Genomic DNA, 21,192 nt, shown 5'->3' with positions numbered 1-21,192 from the left:
ACACTTGATAAAGATCCTAAAACACTTGACAAAGCAGTTCAACACATGAATACAGCATTTACTAAGCAATTATTGATCATGGGACCAAAGGAAGATGACAGACGAGTCAAATTTGGAGATAAAAATGAAATACTACTCAACAAAGATAACAATAGGTCAAGATCTCATAGTTCCAAAAGAGAGAGTGAATATTTCAAGTGTGGGGAGATAGGGCATATTGCGAGAGGCTGCTCAAAACAATACCATACATTTTCCAGATCTAGATCACCATCACAAAGCAGATCACCCCCACAATCACCATCAAAGTCACAGAAAGATTTAAACTCTCTCGAGCTGAGGAAATATGCCATTCGCCAGCTCGATTCAATGAACCAAGGCCATGATTGAATAGAAAACAAATTGGTAAATCAGGACAACTTTAGTTAAATTTTGTTAGGACATGCATATCAAAGTTGTCAGATTGGAAAATATATGGATAAAAAATATATAATAAAACAACAAAGATGCAAATACATGTATAACGGACAAATCTAAACTTTACGAATGCAATCTTGATTCAATGTTTTTGAATTATCATTTAGGTGATTAGTAAGTTCCGCAGACAAAGATTTTGGATACTCTGATATCATTGTCTGATTTTATTAAGATCTTGGAAGTTAATGTAGTTTGGTAATGGATAACAACAATCAAACCAGTGTGGTGTTTTAACTTGAAATATTTGAGGACCGAATAATCACTGTTCATTAATTTTAAATACATGTATTAGTTTTTAATTAAGCCCTTATATTTATGCCTCTTGAAATCAGTGTTATCTGTTTTTATTTTATATACCTTCACAACAGTTCTCTGCCAATGGATGATTCCATTCAAACAACTCGATCAAGATCTCAGCTGTTGCGTGAATGGTAAAGCAAGACTTCGCGCCAAAATGTCTCATTCATAGTTTTTGCGCGCCGATTAGTGGACGAGTCCGTTATGATCATGCGACTACCCCAGAGCGCACTTTGTGTTTACATCACAGGCACGTAGCATCGGGGGTTGGGGTGAGGGAGGGCTGCTCCCCCCTCCCCACTTTTTGCAGCTGCCACTTTTCTTAACTTTATATAATAAATGGAAATATCATGGATTTGCCCCCCCCCCCCTTCCACTTTTCTAGGAGCATGTAATAAATGAAACTGCAAATACGGAATTCTAATTGAATTGAAGTTATAGTTGGGTTTTTTTTTCATGAATTTGAGAATTTTCCCTTTTTAAATGCTTGTCAAAATGATTTTGATATTAAAAAACAATACGTGTTTGTATACCCTATCATATTTCATATGGTTGAATTCAAATTGTTTTTTTTAAAAATGCCTTTCAGTTGATTTTACATTTTAATATAACAAATACAATTCTTAAAAAAAATGACTATTTAATTAATCTCCAGCTTTCAAGCTTATATGCACATATATGATATGTGTACATTCCAGGCTTGGGGCGAATTACATTGTAAAGTAATGCATTACATTACCATTACTTCATGAATTTGGGCATTAAATTACCATTACCATTACTTAATTTTCTTGAAGTAATGCATTACATTACCATTACATGAGTAAAGTAATGCATTACCATTACCATTACTTTGTGAAAAATCAATCAGTTTTTAAAAAGTGATTAAAAAGCTGAATTTTTTTTTTGGAAAACGTTTCATATCTAAAACATGATTAAACATATTTATAGGTTCATGTTCACTATCACATTCAAATTTAATGACTTTATATACACGTTTGCTGTTGCGCTTTATGATCATCAAAGTTTCAAGGGTTCATCTTTTAACTGCATTATGTCGGGTTTGAAAATCTAAGATATAAGTGTTCAGGCAATAATAGAAATAATACATGAATCTTTTATTTTCTATCAGTCCAAACTATTGTACTTATAATATAAAACACAGATATATATATATATATAGAGAGAGAGAGAGAGAGAGAGAGAGAGAGAGAGAGAGAGAGAGAGAGAGAGAGAGAGAGAAATTATTTTCAAATGGGTTATAATACTAGAAGTAAGTTTTAAGCTTACAGAGATCATGGTTGAACACTGCATTCTCTTAAGTGTAATTTTTTTTTGCTTTTAATGGTGTATGCAACTGTCTGTTCTCCATTCTAATGGAACACAGCCCTGAGAAGGGTGGGCAATTCGGGTGTTTAACACCTATTAAAACAATAGATTGTTTTGATACTTAGATTATCCTTGGGGCATTTTGTGTTGTTGACACATTCTTCAAAGTAAAGAATTTATTAAATGCACAACTAATTGGATTAAATGTTTTAAATGATATAAAATGCTTAATAACAACACTCTTAAAATGTTATGAAATTTTGTTGTTACCGGTATATGCAGTTATATTGACAATTCAAGAATGGATTTTTAATTTTAATTTTAAAAACTATTTAGTTGTGTGATTAAAAAAATCATACAACTTAATATTTTTATCTCAAGAATTATTTTTCTTCTTAAAAACAATTTTTAATAAAATACAATTTAAGTTATTCAATTAATCACTATTTTATGAACATGAGCATGCATAAAAAAGCATAGTAATGCAAAGTAATGCCATGTAATGCCATGTAATGCCAGCATTACACTAGATTTTGGAAAGTAATGCATTACATTACCATTACTTGTAATGCTAAATTTGTGGCATTACACATTACTAGCATTATTTTGGAAACATGTAATGCATTGCAATGCACAACCATTACATTTAGCATTACCCCAAGCCTGGTACATTCCTAAAAACATTGAATTAATAAAATAATTGAATTTCAAGTGATATATATGTACATGTTCTAGATCGAAGAAAAGACTGATATTTTGTCTTAAATTTACACTACCGTTTATAAATTTATGATCAGCAGCGAAAATTAAAATTCATTTCTGATAATATAGCCTAATTGATACATGCATACTTCATTGAATAATTTTGTTTAGTCAGGTAAGCTTTTTGGAAAGCTATTACTTGTTATATGTATCTTTGATTTGATCTAAGAATTTCCTGTTTTAAAAAGATGTGAACTTTGAATAGAAGAGGCGAGATCATCATTGAGTGGAGGGGTGGGGGTATATGACGGTGGTGATATAGAAATATATATGTACTCTATTAGATGTACGTGTCATTGAGTAAGTCACATATACATGATATAGACACAAGTAACATTAAAGTAAGTCACTCCAAACAATGCACCATGTCAAATTATATAAAGCAGTCTATTAGATGTACATGTCACAATTAATAATGTAGTCTATTAAATGTACATGTCACATTTAATAATGTAGTCTATTAAATGTACATGTCACATTTAATAAAGTAGTCTATTAGATGTACCATGTCAAATTATATAATGTAGTCTATTAGATGTACATGTCACATTTAATAATGTAGTCTATTAGATATACCATGTCACATTTAATAATGTAGTCTATTAGATGTACCATGTCATATTTAATAATGTAGTCTATTAAATGTACATGTCACATTTAATAATGTAGTCTATTAGATGTACCGTGTCACATTTAATAAAGTAGTCTATTAGATGTACCATGTCAAATTATATAATGTAGTCTATTAGATGTACATGTCACATTTAATAATGTAGTCTATTAGATATACCATGTCACATTTAATAATGTAGTCTATTAGATGTACCATGTCACATTTAATAATGTAGTCTATTAGATGTACCATGTCAAATTATATAATGTAGTCTATTAGATGTACATGTCACATTTAATAATGTAGTCTATTAGATATACAATGTCACATTTAATAATGTAGTCTATTAGATGTACCATGTCAAAATATATAAACGTCAAATTATATAATGTAGTCTATTAGATGTACATGTCACATTTAATAATGTAGTCTATTAAATGTACATGTCACATTTAATAATGTAGTCTATTAGATGTACCATGTCACATTTAATAATGTAGTCTATTAAATGTACATGTCACATTTAATAATGTAGTCTATTAGATGTGCCATGTCACATTTAATAATGTAGTCTATTAGATGTACCATGTCACATTTAATAATGTAGTCTATTAGATGTACCATGTCAAATTATATAATATAGTCTATTAGATGTACATGTCACATTTAATAATGTAGTCTATAAGATGTACCATGTCACATTTTATAATGTAGTCTATAAGATGAACCATGTCACATTTTATAATGTAGTCTATTAGATGTACCATGTCACATTTTATAATGTAGTCTATTAGATGAACCATGTCAAAATATATAATATAGTATATTAGATGTACATGTCAAGTTATATAATGTAGTCTATTAGATGTACATGTCACATTCTATAATGTAGTCTATTAGATATACCATGTCACATTGAATAATGTACATGTAGTCTATTAGATGTACCATGTCACATTAAATAATGTACATGTAGTCTATTAGATGTACCATGTCACATTTAATAATGTAGTCTATTAGATGTACATGTCACATTTAATAATGTAGTCTATTAGATGTACATGTCACATTTAATAATGTAGTCTATTAGATGTACATGTCACATTTTATAATGTAGTCTATTAGATGTATCATGTCAAAATATATAATGTAGTCTATTATATGTACATGTCAAATTATATAATGTAGTCTATTAGATGTACATGTCACATTTTATAATGTAGTCTATTAGATGCACATGCCAATATTTACATTCAGTGTATATCTCCCCTTGTGTTTGCAGAGGAAATATGCGACGTTAATTTCCTGTTAATACACTTAGCTAATTCATGGGACAGGAGCACAAATATAAACGTCATCATGCGTTTTGAGTATATTTATTATTGTAATATTAAATGAAAAGTTAAAAATTACATAACTTATTTGATATGTTCTAATGGAAAATGATCGTAAGGAATTTAAGATAAAACTAGCTATAATTTATTATAATATTGAAAATAACTTTGCATTATAAGACCTAAGCTACTGTTACTTTTTGACATTACAATAAAACACAAAACTTCATGTGAAGATGATAAAACGAAATTCAAATTGTACAGTTTATCTACAGTAGTGCAGTATTCCCAGAATCCCCTACTATGGAGTCGAGCATGCGTTTTCCAGTGAAAAGGACCAACGTAGTTGCTAGCGCTTGAGAGCGCTAGCAAAAAGTACATGTACCGAGTTTCCTAAGTGTTTTCCTTTATTCAACAAGTGCGATATTTTTGCTGCTGAAATAAACACGATTTCCGACGTCAAGCGGACAAGCTGTCAAAATCAGACATCTTATTTAGCGCTCTGAATAACCTGATGAATTTTCGTAGAGATTGTAAACAAGTCATCGAAAATGCAATCCACTGATTGGATAGGAATATTATAGGAAGCAATATCACCCATGCGAGGATCCAGAAAATTTTTCCATGGGGGTCCGACGGTTGTTTGAGTTTGGCGGGGAGGGGGAGGATGTCTAAGGCATATTTTGATAATTTTAAAATGTAAATTTAAAGAAATTGAGTTTTTCAGGGGTGGGGGGGGGGGGGGCGGAGCGGACTCCCCTACCCCCCCCCCCCTCTAAATACGCGCAAGTCACCGTCATAAACTCAATTTTTAAATTGTTATATCATAGATGCATAATACAATTTAACATGAATTAAAGCATTAACTGGGTAATTACTGGGCGGGATATGAATTGGAGTTTTTGTTCAGTCGCATTAAATTTAGTTTTGTATACTGATAAGTCTTTAAGATTTATCAAAGCAGTTTCTTTCTGACCAAAGTTTCTTGGAAATATATAGAAAATATATAAAAATATATAGATGGTTTAGAAGTCATCTGTGGCCTCAAATCCATTTTTTATACGTGACAATTTTTAGTTTTTTTTATTTCAGAAGTCAAATTACCATTCTACCAACTGAACAGAAATTTCTGGATAGGGTCCACCCCAACCACTCTGTGAATTTAGGATCCACCACACATCCTTCCTCCAGGTTTGAATTTTTCTTAAATTATACATGAAGTCGTTTGTTTAGACCACTTGTGCTTAAGGACAGAACCGACCGACACCCCCCCCCCCCCCCACTTCATTCTCCCACCCAAAGTATGTAGACCACCCGGGACTTTACCCATTATTTTCAATTAAATTATCCTTTTATGTCATATTTATAATCTAATGTATACATTCATTGCACAAAATTACGAAAGTAAGAACGTGCTATCATTTTTTATCAGTTTCTACAAAAACATTCCGTATTCTGAAGTCCATGCTGTCATCGCACGATTTTGTATGGTTTGTGTGGTTTGCATATGTGCAATGATATAAAAGTAAATGAAACGTTCTACAACGATCAAGATATTTTTAAAAATATGTATGCCTATATATCAGTCTGCTTTGTTTTGCTTCGTTTCATTGGGTATTCCTTAATTAGAAGTGCAGTTGTTGTATAACTAATAAATAATAAGAAATAAAAAGCTATTCAAATAAGTATTTAAAAAATCACAGAATTACGTAAATCCTCCTGCAGTAACATGCCCACTCATATTAGCATTACCTCTGAATTTCGCTATAGCTATTCGTGTCAGTCTTATATCAAATTATTTAAACATGAAATGTTATGGTTTTAAAAATTATATTCATGTATATGCATTTATGCAGTATGAAATATAAATGTATTTAAATTATTTTTCATTCTTTTACTCAGTAAGTGGCAGTTACCCCGAATGTGAATTTGAAAGAAAATATTTTATCTCGAGTACTCCTAGAAGTGTGGGATACTTATAAAAGGCGGAGTCTGAATTTCAAAGATGTATACGTGTAACATAAGAAACGTAAGATATTTTATGGACATACTTGGCTTATAATAAAACAAACTAAATGTTGTGCTACCTGTCCCAACAAACAAAACTAGAACCATGTAGGATGCTGTTCCTTTGACGCCTCTTCAGCTTTGCTGTTGGATGACGCTTTTCTCAGTCAAAAGTAAGTGCTAATATTGTGTCATTCTTTGCTTTAGATGATATCAAATATCAACATGATAAAAAGGCAAAACACACTTACTATCTTGTTTTATTACACCAATTACACCGATTACAGAGGATTACTTAACTTATATTTAACAACATTACAATGCAAATATTACAGAATACAGATTTAGATTTTTAGCTCACCTGAACCGAAGCTTTTCTGGGGCCCGTTTCACTAAAAGGCGTACGCCCGGCGTAACCTTACACCTGTCGTAAGTCCGGACTAAGTCAAATATTTGGACTAAGGTCCGTTTCACTAAAAGGCGTAACTTTGCGCCCGCCTTAAGTTAAGACAAAAATCTACGCCTAGCCAAGGGTAGTCGTAACTTATGGCGTAAACATAAAATGATTGCTAATTCTGTTGCTGAGAATATCGGTGCTGACCGTAATGCTAAATTGTACAATTTGTCACGTAAATTTTTTAAATTTCATATGAAATTAAGAAAATAGAGAGTTTTGATAGGTGGTACCAATTCTCGATTAGAAACTTTCTTACCATGTTTCATGCACATTTTTGGGAGTTGATTTTTAATCAACTCTCCTATGCAGTCACTCGGACAAACCGAAAGTGAAACAGTGTTTGGACCTCAGCACAAATCATTGCTCCTGACAAGACTTAGTTCTTGAAAATAATTGATGAATTCGATGTAATGTATGCTAAAGCATTGTTTTTCAAGGAAACTTATTTACAAATACCTTAAAAATAGTCAGATTTTTTTTTTTGCATGAAATATTAAAATTTCGCTATTTTTAGTATCTGTTGTATGGTTGTTCGATGCTTGCTTAATATTGTCCTATCCATGGTCAAATAGCCCATTACTGCATTAATTCGCTATATTTTCTATTATTTTTAAACAAATTCACTGATTTTCTTTCAATGATAAAGCAAGATGAAACCAGAAAATTTAATAAAAAAATATTTATACGACGCATGATCAAAATAGAAATTCCAAGGGTGTTCGAAACATGGTTAAATTTTCGGAGATATCGATAACAAAATTGTTTTGTTGAGTAAATAATTTTGAATAAGCATATCCTATATGCTTCATCAAATATATCTTTTAAATAAAACATTTTAGCAAGTTTTGCTGTGTGATTTTGTCACTAAACAGGATTAATATGCATGAGTAATCTCTCTCTCTCTCTTTCTCTCTCTCTCCCTCTCTTCTCTCTCTATCTCTCTCTCTCTCTCGCGCGCGCAAACACAATTGAAAAGTTTCTATCTTTTTATCAATCTAAAGAATATCTATCTATCTACATATCTAAATATTTATCTATCTATCTTCCTTTCTACTGTTTATCATCTATCTGCGCATGTGCATAAGCCCGTTGTCAAGGACGTAAGTCTGGCCTTAACTTAGTCCGATACTAGTGTTTACGGCCAGGCGTACGCCTCTTAGTGAAACGCAGTTTACGCCGGACTAAATTTTGGCGTACACCCTAAATCCCAACTTAAGTTTCGTCGTATCTTACGCCTTTTAGTGAAACGGGCCCCTGATCACCCGTTGTCCGTCGTCCGTCCGTCCGTCCGTCTGTAAACTTTTCCAATTTTCGACTTCTTCTCAAAAACCACTGGGCCAAATTTAACCAAATTTGGTACAAAGCATCCTTACGGGAAGAGGAATGTAAATTATTAAAATAAAGGGCACATCCCTTTTCAAAAGGGAGATAATTGCGAAACAAAGAGTATAGGGTGCGTGTCTTTAAAAATCTTCTTCTCAAGAACCACTGCACCAGAAATGCCAATATTTACACAAAAGCTTGTATATACCGGTATAGTGAAGATTCTAAATTGTAAAAATCGTAACCCCCGGACCAAAATTGGGGCCCTAGGCGGGGTTCAAAGTTAAACATACAAATACATAGGAAAATGTTTTAAAAATCTTCTTCTCAAGAACCATTGCTCCAGAAATGCCAATATTAACACAAAAGCTTGTATATATAGTGAAGATTCTAAATTGTAAAAATCGTGACCCCCGGACCAAAATTTGGGCCCCAGGCGGGGTTCAAAGTTTAAAATACAAATACATAGGAAAAATGTTTACATGAATTTTGTTCCATTTATTCAACTAAATTGTGCACCAAAAAACCCAACTGTGTCTCCCTGATAATTGACAGCTCATTGCATAAGTATATAAGGTTGTTTATTTAAGAAATGACGGATGAATATGATAAGGTGTAAAAATTCACTAAATATTATTTTAGTTCATCGCTTACATTTTATTTGGATACCGTGCCCGATAAAAATGAAAATTAATATATAAATTTATTTATTATCGGGCACGGTCTCCAAGATAAATATAAGCGATAAACTTATCTTGTGATTTTGTTGCAAGATTGCAGCTAGTTTGGTTGAGCATTATAGATACGGCAGACAACGCACATGGTGAGGATTTATTTGTTAACAACCATACCATAGATAATCTTGTTTCACACGGGAATTAGATTTAAAAACAAGTATGTTTTATTATAATTATAACCCGTAAAATTTGTTCAAAGAGTGTTTAAAGCAGAAAGAAAATAATTTATTTATGAACTTTGAAATTTCTTCGATTTTTGTAACCATGATGAGATATGATTCATTGTATTACAAATGCATCACTACGTATTTTACAAGGAAATATACTGAGTATACAGTCACATGGTGATGTTAAAATTGCATATAAAAATATAGTTGCATATTGTGGTATTTATGGACTTATTGTACGTACGACCTAACTCAGACAGCGCGTGCAGGTGTCATAACAGAGGCAAAATAATTCCCGAATTTTTCTTTGAATTCGGGGCGTTTCCGCACGCGACAGGAGCTGATTTTTTTATGAGATGAAAAACAATGTGTAAGAGGTCTAACTATCCCAGTTTTGTAATATTGCGAGGTCATTTGAATTTTTGATGCGTGTTGTTTCCGGGGGGGGGGGGGGGGTTAAAGACCCTGGCTTGTATTTCAAGCACATGTGTAACTTGGAGGTAAACAAAGTCTCACGCCTTGCCGGATGCACGTGTGTATTTTGCTAGAAAATTGTAAATGTAGCGTTGTTTAAAAATATGTCAAGAGGATTTTTTCAAGAAGTTCGTTTTGAATTTTTAATCTGTATGTAAAGTTGTGCAACTTTGGTAAGAATATGTAGTAAAATTTAATACTGTAGTGACACCTGCAAGGATCTCCGCGGGTTCCCTGTCCGAGGACGGATGTGTCCCGGTGCACGGCGAGGGCTATTGTGAACTCTTGTTGATGGACCCATGTTTTATGTGTATTTGTATGTTGTCTGCTTGGCAATAAATACTATAACATGTACGAATTTAGTTACACAAAATATTTTTATTCTGATATTATTTGATATACGACTATTGGTACAGAAATTTAACTTAATGATACCTATCTTAAAGAAAATGTCAGCTCGAGGCCTTTGTGGGCGTTCCGGCCTTTGATATGTATAGTGAAGACTCTAAATTGTAGAAATCGTGACCCTCAGACCAAACTTGGAGCCCCAGGCGGGGTTCAAAGTTTAACATAGAACTACATAGGAAAAATATTTAAAAAATTTCTTCTCAAGAACTACTGCACCAATAACCAATATCTACACAAAAGTTGTATATATAGTGAAGGTTCTAAATTGTAAAAATCGTGACCCTCGGACAAAAAGTGGGGCCCCAGGAGGGGTTTAAATTTTAACATATATAGGAAATGTTTTAAAATCTTCTTCTCAAGAACTATAATGCAACAGTTTGGGATATTACTTTGCATACATGTACATCCTTAAATAATGTAGATTCTTATTTGCAAAAATCGTGACTCCCGGACAAATAATGAGGCACCAAGAGGGATTCAAAATTTAAACATTTTAAAAAAATATAAAGGAAACGTTTAAAAATGTTCTTCTCAAGAACTACAATGTTATAGTTTGTGGAATTAATATGCATGCATCCCTGGCTTATGTAGATTCTTAATTGGTAAAATCATGACCCTGGACCGATACTGGGGCCCCAAGAGGGGGTCAAAGTTTATTATAGAAATATACAGGTAACATGTTAAAAAATCTTCTTTTCAAGAATTACAATGCTTCAATTTGTGAGCTTACTAGCATGCATACAACCTTGGATAATGTAGGTTTAATAGTTTTAAAATAGTGACCCCTGGACTAATATTGGGGACCCAAGCTGGATTAAAAGTTAAATGTAGAAGTATATATGGAAAATGTTTTAAAATCTTCTTCTCGAGAAATACAATGCTTCAATTTGTCAGATAACTACGTAAGCATTCTCAAATAGTGTAGATTCGAAATTATAGAAGCCGTGACCCTCGATCTAATACTGGGCCCCAAGAGGTGTTCAAAGCTTAGCATAGAAGTATAGAGGGAAAATGTTTAAAAATCTTTTTCTAGGGAACTATAATGCTTCAGCTTGTGAGATTACTATGCAAGCATCCCTAAATAATGTAGATTCCAAATAAATAAAGCTTTGGCACTGTACTAATACTGGGGCCCCAAGAGGGGTTCAAAGTTTAACATAGAAAGATATATTGAAAATGCTTTTAAAAGTTTTTCTCGAGAACTATAATGCTACAGTTTGTGAGATTACTATGCAATGATCTTCAAATTGTGTAAACTCTAATGTAGTGGAACCAAGAGTTATCTTTCTTGATGTTGTTCTGTACAGTCTGAGAGTTATTCCTCTTGATGTGGAACTCTTCTACATTCATTTTTTCAGGCTGTGTACGTGCGGTCCCGCCGCAGTGCTACACATTTTCATTCCTATGTTACCATTTATGTTGTTAAAGCCAACTATAAACCTCGGACCAATACTGGGGCCCCATAAAGGGGTTCAATGTTTTAAAATAGAAAAAGCATATGCTACAAAATAGAATGTCACAAGGAACTGCTGTTCAGGTGAGCGATGTGGCCCATGGGCCTCTTGTATTAAAGAGATAAAGTATAATTAAATATAAATGTAAAACATTGAATATTGCAGTATGAGAACTGTCAAAAGACAATTAAGATTAGGTGGAAAAAAATAAAATAAAAAAATAAGTCCTTTAAAAGATCATCAAAGGTTTTATAGGACTTTAAGAGAGCTGGGCGGTCGTGGCCATTTTTAGACCGTATTAAAGTGGAGCTATAAAGATAACAGTATAAAGATAAAGGAAAATACTAAAATTTATGGAGTTTTTCTTCTATGAATAAAAATTTCATAGCAAAATAAATCATATCAAACATTGAAGGTAGATCAGATGGGTTATTTGTTTACCACCCAGCCTCCTAAAATAGGTGCAATAGTTTAACCCTAATAATGTACTGGGTCTATATTAAAGTAAGTCTAACTATGAATTTAGCACTATATTAATATGCCTGATCTATTTTTTTTTTAAATTAAGTCTGAATCATTTTTTGGTTCCGTCATCATCCTAATGATTTTTTTGTGGCAATAAAATAAACAGAACAACAAAACTGCGTTTGGTATTGTTAAGTTGAATACACAGACCTGCTATGAGTGGGGGTTGTCTCTGCTGTGGCACTAGAACAGGTGGTACAGGTGAATGAGGTTATCCAAAGACATCACGTAACTATTATTAATGTTATTGACTGGATAAACATAATAACATTTGTTTTGTTTAAATAAAAATAAAAATTGTATGCTTCCATAGTCCGTTATCTCCTGTTTTATATTTTGTTTAATTTAAACAATATTTATTGAATTTATCAATAGCAGGTACGCATAATTGACCAAGTGAACAATAAGATTGGGAAACAAGCCAAAAGGCCTATACAAATCCCTCTCTTGGGTAAAAGATGCAAATTACATAAAGAAAACCCACAGAAAACTTATATGCAGGTAAAACCATCCAAAGTATATCAATCAAAAGTTGGACGAAAAAAAAATACAATTTGACATGTGTATAATTACTAGGCAGTTGGAGTTATAAATGCATTATTTACTAGTGAGCTAATCCCACGAGCGTAAATGAACATGTAATACGAAAGTTAATAAGACAATATGCGTATTACGAATTGTTATTTTAAAGAGCATGCTTATAACATATATATGTATTAATCTATGCTACGTGCTTTTTACATCCTAAGAAAGGATCTTTAACTAAAATAGAAAAAATATCAAAGTTACACTAAGTACCCTGGAAACGTTTGCTCTCGATGATAAATTTTTGAACCATATAAAAACTGTATCATCATCGTTGCTGACATGGATCCCGGTAAGCGTGTTCCAAGAGACTTAATGTTATGTTATATTCATAAAATTTATGTAGAATATAAATGAATTTCAAATTAATTTTATCTACAACTAAAGGTAGAACTGAGGATTGGTCATACGGTTCGGGCCTTGGTTATACGAGTCCTTCGCCATCTTATTTCTAACTGTACAATACCTTTAAGCCAATATTTGATCAGATATTATTTATAAGACATTGCACGTGTAGCTTCAGATCTGTGCTCTACTAGAGAAGTCGGACTGACATGCCGAAGATATACGTTTATAGCACCTCTTATACTAATTAAAGTACTGAAAGTACTTGAAAGGGGTTAGCAAGCTAGATGTCAAACTGTTGGGAATATTTGAGTAAAGATTTTTTTTTCTGTACTGTAGAGGTCATGTACAAGCTCAGAAAAGTTCATCAATTTAGTGTAAGACAAGCCAATGTCCTACCTTTCTTTGATTTCAATGTGTTTTATCTCTAAAATGATTTGAAAAGAAAATATACATCAACTATTCTAATGTCTACCCATTGCTAAGATAAGCATTTAAGCTTTAAAATTTTCTTAAATTATAACCTAATATAGTGTAATTTGGTGCAGAAATAAATAAATTGTCTGATTCTGCTCCATTGTGCTAAAATTTGGCTGATGATTTCCTGGACCTTGTGGCCTTGTGAGCTGAAGCTCACTGTAGGAAAACAAAGGTATAAATATTTTGGCATCTATAGATAGAAAATCTTATGATAGTTGTTAAATGAAAAAGCCTTACTGATTTTTTACAGAAAAATGTATAAAATATTACATCTAATCTTCACACGACCTTCCAAAAAATTTTGGAAATTTCTAGAAAATTATACAGTTTGCATACTATATTTATGAAACATTTATTAAGAGTTATATATTTAGTTAACAACAAAACATAGATTATCTAAATTGACCAGAAAGTTTTTGTTTCATAGTCTCTTGAACATGTATACCTCCATACTGTTTAACTAATCTAACATGGTATTTTTGCAAGCATTGGGAAAACGGAATGTGTACCAAATAAACATAATCTAACAAGCTCTAAAAGTATATACTCATTCAACCTATATATATATATATATATATATATATATATATATATATATATATATATATATATATATATATATATATATATATATATATATATATATATATATATATATAAATTATCTGATTCTGCTCCATTCTGCTAAAATTTGGCTGATGATTTCCTGGACCTTGTGGCCTTGTGAGCTGAAGCTCACTGTAGGAAAACAAAGGTATAAATATTTTGGCATCTATAGATAGAAAATATATTGTATGATGTTGTCTAAATATATATTGTCAAAATAGACAATATATATAATATATCTATATATATTATATATATATATATATATTATTATAAGATAATATATATATATATATATATATTATCTATATATATATTTATATATATATATAGTATATATATATATATATAAATATATAAATATATATATGTCACTGATCAGGAGAGAAACTAACGACCCTGTAGCAATGCATTTTTATACTGACGAACACACAGTTGATGATTATTCTGTAATAGGTATCGAAAAATTGTACAAAGATGAAACTTACTGAAAATTCAGAGAAAATTTGTGGAAGAAAAAATTAAATACTTATATACCTTTTGGTATAAACAAAAGGGAACATTATTGTCTTTAGACTACATTATTACTAGTTTGTATAGACATTTCCTTTATTTTATGTCCCGTTATCTATACATTTTTCATTTAATACTTGTTTATGTACTAATTACGGCTATCACTGTGCTTTCTATAGATTCTCACCTTTATTTCATATGTTTTTGGAGCAATATTGTTGTATGACGTCACTTGCCAGACTGTATTCATATTGTGACGTCATAGTATATGTTCTACGTTGTGTTGCTATAGACAATAAACACCGACTGATGAAGACCGGTAACACGGTCGAAATATTTTGAAACAGTGTTTTAAAAGTTTTTTATTATATATATATATATATATATATATATATATATATATATATATATATATATATATATATATATATATATATATATATAAAATAAAATTTTGGTCCTAGTCGGCAAAATAGTAGAAACAAGTTCAATAGTACCCCCCCCCCACTTTTACCACCAAGTGTTTTGACATAGTTATGGTTTTCCTCTGCTTTTGACAAATATGAGCAATATATTTGTACTGAAGCCACCAATCTATACATGTCCAATATCTTAAATCAAAGACAAGTCATCTTAGCCTGTGGGACTACCTTAAATAAAACTGACGCTAGTCGGACAATTAAAAGCACCTCACCAGTTTCCTTACATTCCTTAAATGAAACAGAGAACCTCTTGTACCGAAACAAAACAACAAACTTCAAGATATTGAACAAAAAATAAACAACTAACTGAATAACTTATAATTATATATCATTATAAAATATACATAAAAATATTAACATCTACAACACGAAAATGAGTCGTGGTAGGTAAATACCTGCTTACACGCTTTTTGTCTATTAACCGGACTTGAATTTCTGAGAACACCGTTTAAGCTGGTATTTTGTCCATTCTAAGTGAATTGGATCAAATCTTTCAGTCTAATAGGCTTAGGTCAAGAAAACATGTACGTGTTCCTTTCTTTAAATATACTTGTAAATTGAAACTCAATCAAACTGCTTCGTTTGACTGAAACCTCCCAATTGGTAATATGTTTTTGATTATCATGAATTTGCAAATATGCATGTATGCAATATGAGCTGTAAATGTATGACTATTTTGCTGAAAAAGTGGCAGTTATTTCAAATACTAAAATATTTTTGCCTTGATTACCAATTATAAAGCATGTTTATCTAAATTACTCCGAAATGTATGGACAACTTATAAAGGCGGAGTTGGAAATTCATTGGGGCATACGTGTAACATAAGGAACGCAATATAGATTTTATTGACATACCCGACTTATAAATTAGTTCTCACTGTTGCGCTATCTCACCCAACAAACACAAATAGAACTATGCGGGCCGCTGTTTTCGTGACACTTCTCCTTCCGCTTTGCTGTTGGTCGTACCACTATAAAGGTAAGTGTTAATGTTGTTTAAATCATTGTTCTTATATACTTCCATATCGGATAAAACATAACATTGAAACCTTCTTTTTTCTTTTATATATTCATCATTTTGTGCAATGACGTCCGATACAAGTAGTCGCTCATCACAAAATTCCTTCACTTACAAAATACCATAACACACATTTTTTATCCGTTAATGCCGAGTTTTGTCTACCTGTTAAGCATCCAGTCAGTAACACTTAAATTGTGCATCATATATGCGTATTTGCTAATATGTTCACAATCTTTAGAATGAAACATTTCATTCTTAATGAGACCTAGTCTAATTATACCTAACCTAGATATTTTGATGAATTATTTTTGCATGTAGATTTACTACTTTATCAATTATGTTAAGATTTAAAAAATATTTATTGACCGAGTTGCTAGGGGGTCGTCTCGAAAGTTAACACTTTTTACTTTGGGACCCCATGGCGCTGTCATAAAAGGGCTAAATTTTTACTTTTTTTTCATATTTGTTTTTATATTTCTGCCCTAGGTATTACATTTTCTTTCAAATATAGGAAAACCATTGTGAAAAGTCATCAAATGGTGAAATTCTGAAAAAATGTTTACTTGTAGGTCGGTCCAGTTGATTTTTTCTCCAAAAAATTGGCACATTGTGGTATATATTGGCTAATGAAAATTATATTTTAACGAAATATCACTTTTAAATGCTAATATGTTTCTCCTAATGCTGTGTCAATAAATTCTAAATTGTAAAATCCATCGCTGCTTCGAATAAATGAGCTAATAAATATACTTTTTTCATTGGCTTTATGCATATTATAAAGACCCTATTTTAAACCTCCTCCCCTAAAATTTACCTGCATTTAGATCAATGACATACCGCTTGTCAATCAAACAAGAAACAATAGCTTGGGCCCTGATTGACAGGTTTGGCCAAGCGTGTCAGCTGGACGCCGAGACCGGATGTGTTGATATCAATTAGCGGTTCAATTAACTTACGAGCATCATTCCCTTTTATATCTACCGCAAATATCTCGTATTTTTAAACATTTCTTTGCAATGAATCGGTAGGCCTACTTTAACACTGCATGATTGCATCACGAAGAGAAATATGTCCAAAGTAAGATACCTAAGAACGTATTAGTTGTTGGAACTGAATAAGAGGGAATTTAATGCTTGTAAAGAGAATAAGACTGCCCCAGAGAAAAAATAGAAACGTTTCTGATGAAGCAGTACAAGCTATTCTTTAACGATATAAAAAACGGCCCGAATTTCCTCAAAGAATGTCTACTATGCGTTCTCGTTGTGTTAAAAAAAATATTCAACAGCCTATTACCGCAAGAATATTAATGGAAGACGGTTTGTCCAGACTGTGACAGAAAATTATCAATTCATCAATTATATATGATATCATCTATTTATAAAACTTCAGAGATAATGTTGAAATAAAAATGGTCCCGATTTTGGTCAACAATTATTTTTTCGATTTTAATATTCACAATGCTTCATTAAGACATTTTTAATAGGCAACCAAAATTTGAGTGTCATTTGTTGAGTTATAAGCGAGTTACAGAGCTTACAATTCTTCGCTATGTAAACAAAGCGTTTGTTTACAATTTGAATGTTGAAATGAAAATTCCAGTTTTAGACCTCAAATGAATGTGTTAATCGTTAAGAACTGTTTATTTTAAAATGCTTAAAATGAAGAAAAAATTAGACAAATCAGCCTGAAAAAGATTTTTTACTGGTATATTGAACCTATGTAAACAAAAACAGGGCACGAGCCTTGTTTAAATGACGAAGAATTGTGAGCCCTGTATCTTGCTTAAAACTCATCGACTGGCACCCAAATTTCATTTGATCATTAGAAATGCATTCCTAAAGCATCGTAAATAATAAAAACAGAAAAATAAAATTTGACCAAAATCGTGACCATGCCCCTTTAAATTAAATAAACTTAAAATTACTCACTCCAGGTAAATAACACCTGTGTTAATTAGGCCCTGTCTACTTTTCCAGTAACCTTGCGGTCATAAATAAAAATAGGTCTTTAAAAAACCGGGAACGATGACGTAATAAGCGCTTTTTAAGCATTTTACCCAATCAAATTCATAAAATAACAATTTTTCAACTCATAAACGTTACATACAACGTTAATTTTGTATAAAAACGCAGTTCAGAAGAAGTTACAATTTTGCACCAGTCCTACCCTTGCATGAAATTAAAAAGATGTTCATATTCATGCGCACTCGAATTGTACTCGGCCTAGTCGACTTTTTCGTGTCGTCCGTAATCGTTAGAATGAAAACTACTCGAACATATTCTAACCGAAATCACCTTCGAACCCCGCCTACCTCATGAATATTCATCACTTCCACAAAAGAAAATATTTTCAATATAAAGCATTAGATTCAAACGAGAAAAAAATATATAGTATTATATTTGTATAATAATTGACTCAGTCACCCTTTCGTAAAGAAAATTTCACCAATCGCGTTAAATAATAATAAAGATTATAAAAATAAAGTTCCCTGAATTTTCCCAGGATGAGTTATAATTTTTTTTTCGTTCTTTGACCAAATAATTAATATTTTATAAAATTTCAGAGTATTCTTTTAATTGTGTGCTGGATATGTCGAGTAATAGCAAAAATAAGAAACTAATGAATGTTTTAAGTGTCGTAATCGTTGAACACATCTAAATTTTTTTTTAATTTGAAAGGATTTGAAAGATACATAAAAAGATACTTAGCTCTATTTTTTACTGTATTTTTTCTATCAAATGCATCAACTAACGGAGGGGGTGGGGATTTAGAAGATATTAAACCTTTCCTAAACGGGTCACTTGACATACAAGTTTGTCAGATTACCAGAAATGATCGAATGGTGTTATGTACTAGGAAATTTTTTACAATTATAATATTTATGCTGGTTTACTTTCTGGTAAATTTTCAAGGTTTTATCTTTTCTACTAAGAGAGTAAGTTGTTCAATAATTTCCAAACATCTGTGGTATCATGTGTACACTTACCTAGTATATTTTTATGTGGCAATAAGAAACCATAATATAATTAAAAAGTGTCATATACAAATGAATTCTTAAATAAATAATAACTCAATCATATAACGTTTGTAACATGTAAAATTGATCTGCATTCCTTTGTTAAAATTAATTTTATACCTACTGATGGCTTAGCTTTGTGAGAACTTTTTTTGCTCATGTAATTACAATGTCACTCTTTTTACTTTTCAAAAGAACATGTGAAGGTTTTCACAAGGACCATAGGAATACATGCATATGAAAAATAATAGATAATAATACAAAATTAATTTGAGTGTACCTGAAGACAAAATAAGTTTCTTCTTTTTACATATAATGGGCAGCTCTATGAATAAACGAGCTAGACTTACGAGCATATTTTTTATTCATTTTTATTATTTCAGCGATTTCCACGCCAGTTGCTTTCCATGCTTGTTTAACGACAAATGGAAACTCTCTGGGACGACTCCATGTCTTACCTTTTGACAGAGTAATTACAGATACCTGGGAGGGTTACATCCGACACAGTGGATCCTATAGAATACCTGTCACTGGTGTTTATGTGATAACCTGGGTAACTCCTGTTGTCGGCAATATTCCGCTAGAACTAGTTATAAATGGGCAACAGCGAGGTCGCACCGCTCCAGCGAGTCCTAAGGGTGAAGGCAAATCTCAGACCACGACTGGAGTGGCAGTTTTGTTCCTTTACCGACGCGACGTTGTTTCGATCCGTACCCATCCGGATTTTCATCCAGTCGGATTTATTGCCAACAACAAATGGCAAGATAGTTGTCTCTCGCTGTGGAGAATTTAATTATTCCCGAGTAAGAACGTTTCAATCCATTTCTGTAAATAAATATAGAAATCTGGAAGTTTATCATTGAAAAGCTTATCAATAAAATGATTTAAAGTGTTACCTATTTTTACGACTACGATACATCTGTTGATACAGAATTTATATCAGTGATGAAAAAGGTATGGGAAATGTACAATTCTGAAAACATTAACAATCTGTCTGTCTGCCTCACTCGTCACGTTTTAAATTAACTGTTCACAAAATCATTATCGTTAAAATTAGTATTATCATATAAATTTATTTAGCACAGAGATTTTCTTTGTTTCACAAGCTTGATAAAATAATCCACCGAAAATAATAAACAACAATAAAAAGCTTTGCTGGGATCTATATATTTTTTATGGAATGGTTCCCTAAATATCCATGCAATTGTTCATTAAGGTTTTTGCTCTAAACAGTTTATTAAACCTCCTAATGCGCAAGTTTGTTTTCAATTTAGAAATCAATATTTAAGAGTTGAACAACATAGAAGCATGTCAGTTTTGACCCAGATCATTGCACTAAAAGGGAACGAAAAATCTAAAAAAAATATTCAAAGAGGTAAATATAAACCGTATGATATCAAGGCTTTTATATTTCTAAACCTTTACGTTTCAGAACGTACCTTCGTCTTTTACTGTTTTGAAATCAAACCAGTGCAAAAACTGTACTGGAGTAGAACGAGTAAAGGCGTGGAGGGTAAATGGAGGAACCGAAAAAAATATCACAAGTTGTCAGGGTTTTTTTTTATCAAATATATATAACTCTGTTTTACTTTGGACTAAAATCTCATACTCTCAATGGTTTCTACCTAACAAGTGACTGAAAGACATATCTCGTTTGATAAAAATTAATATGGCCGATACTGCGTCTACACATCTCAACAGTTCATAATATTTTATGCAGAAATCGCGTTCCGTTTGTTCTTAAAGTATTTGAAGTAGCTGGCCTGTGACATGACACTTTGAAA

The 21,192-nt window shown here is 31.9% G+C and overlaps 1 long non-coding RNA gene across 1 annotated transcript; it reads left to right on the top strand.

The window, feature by feature from the left end:
- The first annotated feature begins 16,192 nt into the window (after positions 1-16,192).
- LOC105332036 (uncharacterized) lies at positions 16,193-20,303 on the top strand. Its single transcript, XR_010711600.1, has 2 exons — positions 16,193-16,350; positions 19,792-20,303. It is a non-coding gene; the product is annotated as an uncharacterized lncRNA (long non-coding RNA).
- Positions 20,304-21,192: the final 889 nt, after the last annotated feature.

This window comes from Magallana gigas, chromosome 3 (genome assembly GCF_963853765.1).
Source record: "Magallana gigas chromosome 3, xbMagGiga1.1, whole genome shotgun sequence".
Taxonomy (NCBI): Eukaryota; Metazoa; Mollusca; class Bivalvia; order Ostreida; family Ostreidae; genus Magallana; species Magallana gigas.
Note: the sequence above shows the minus strand (reverse complement) of the source record. Positions and strands in the feature narration are given on the sequence as shown.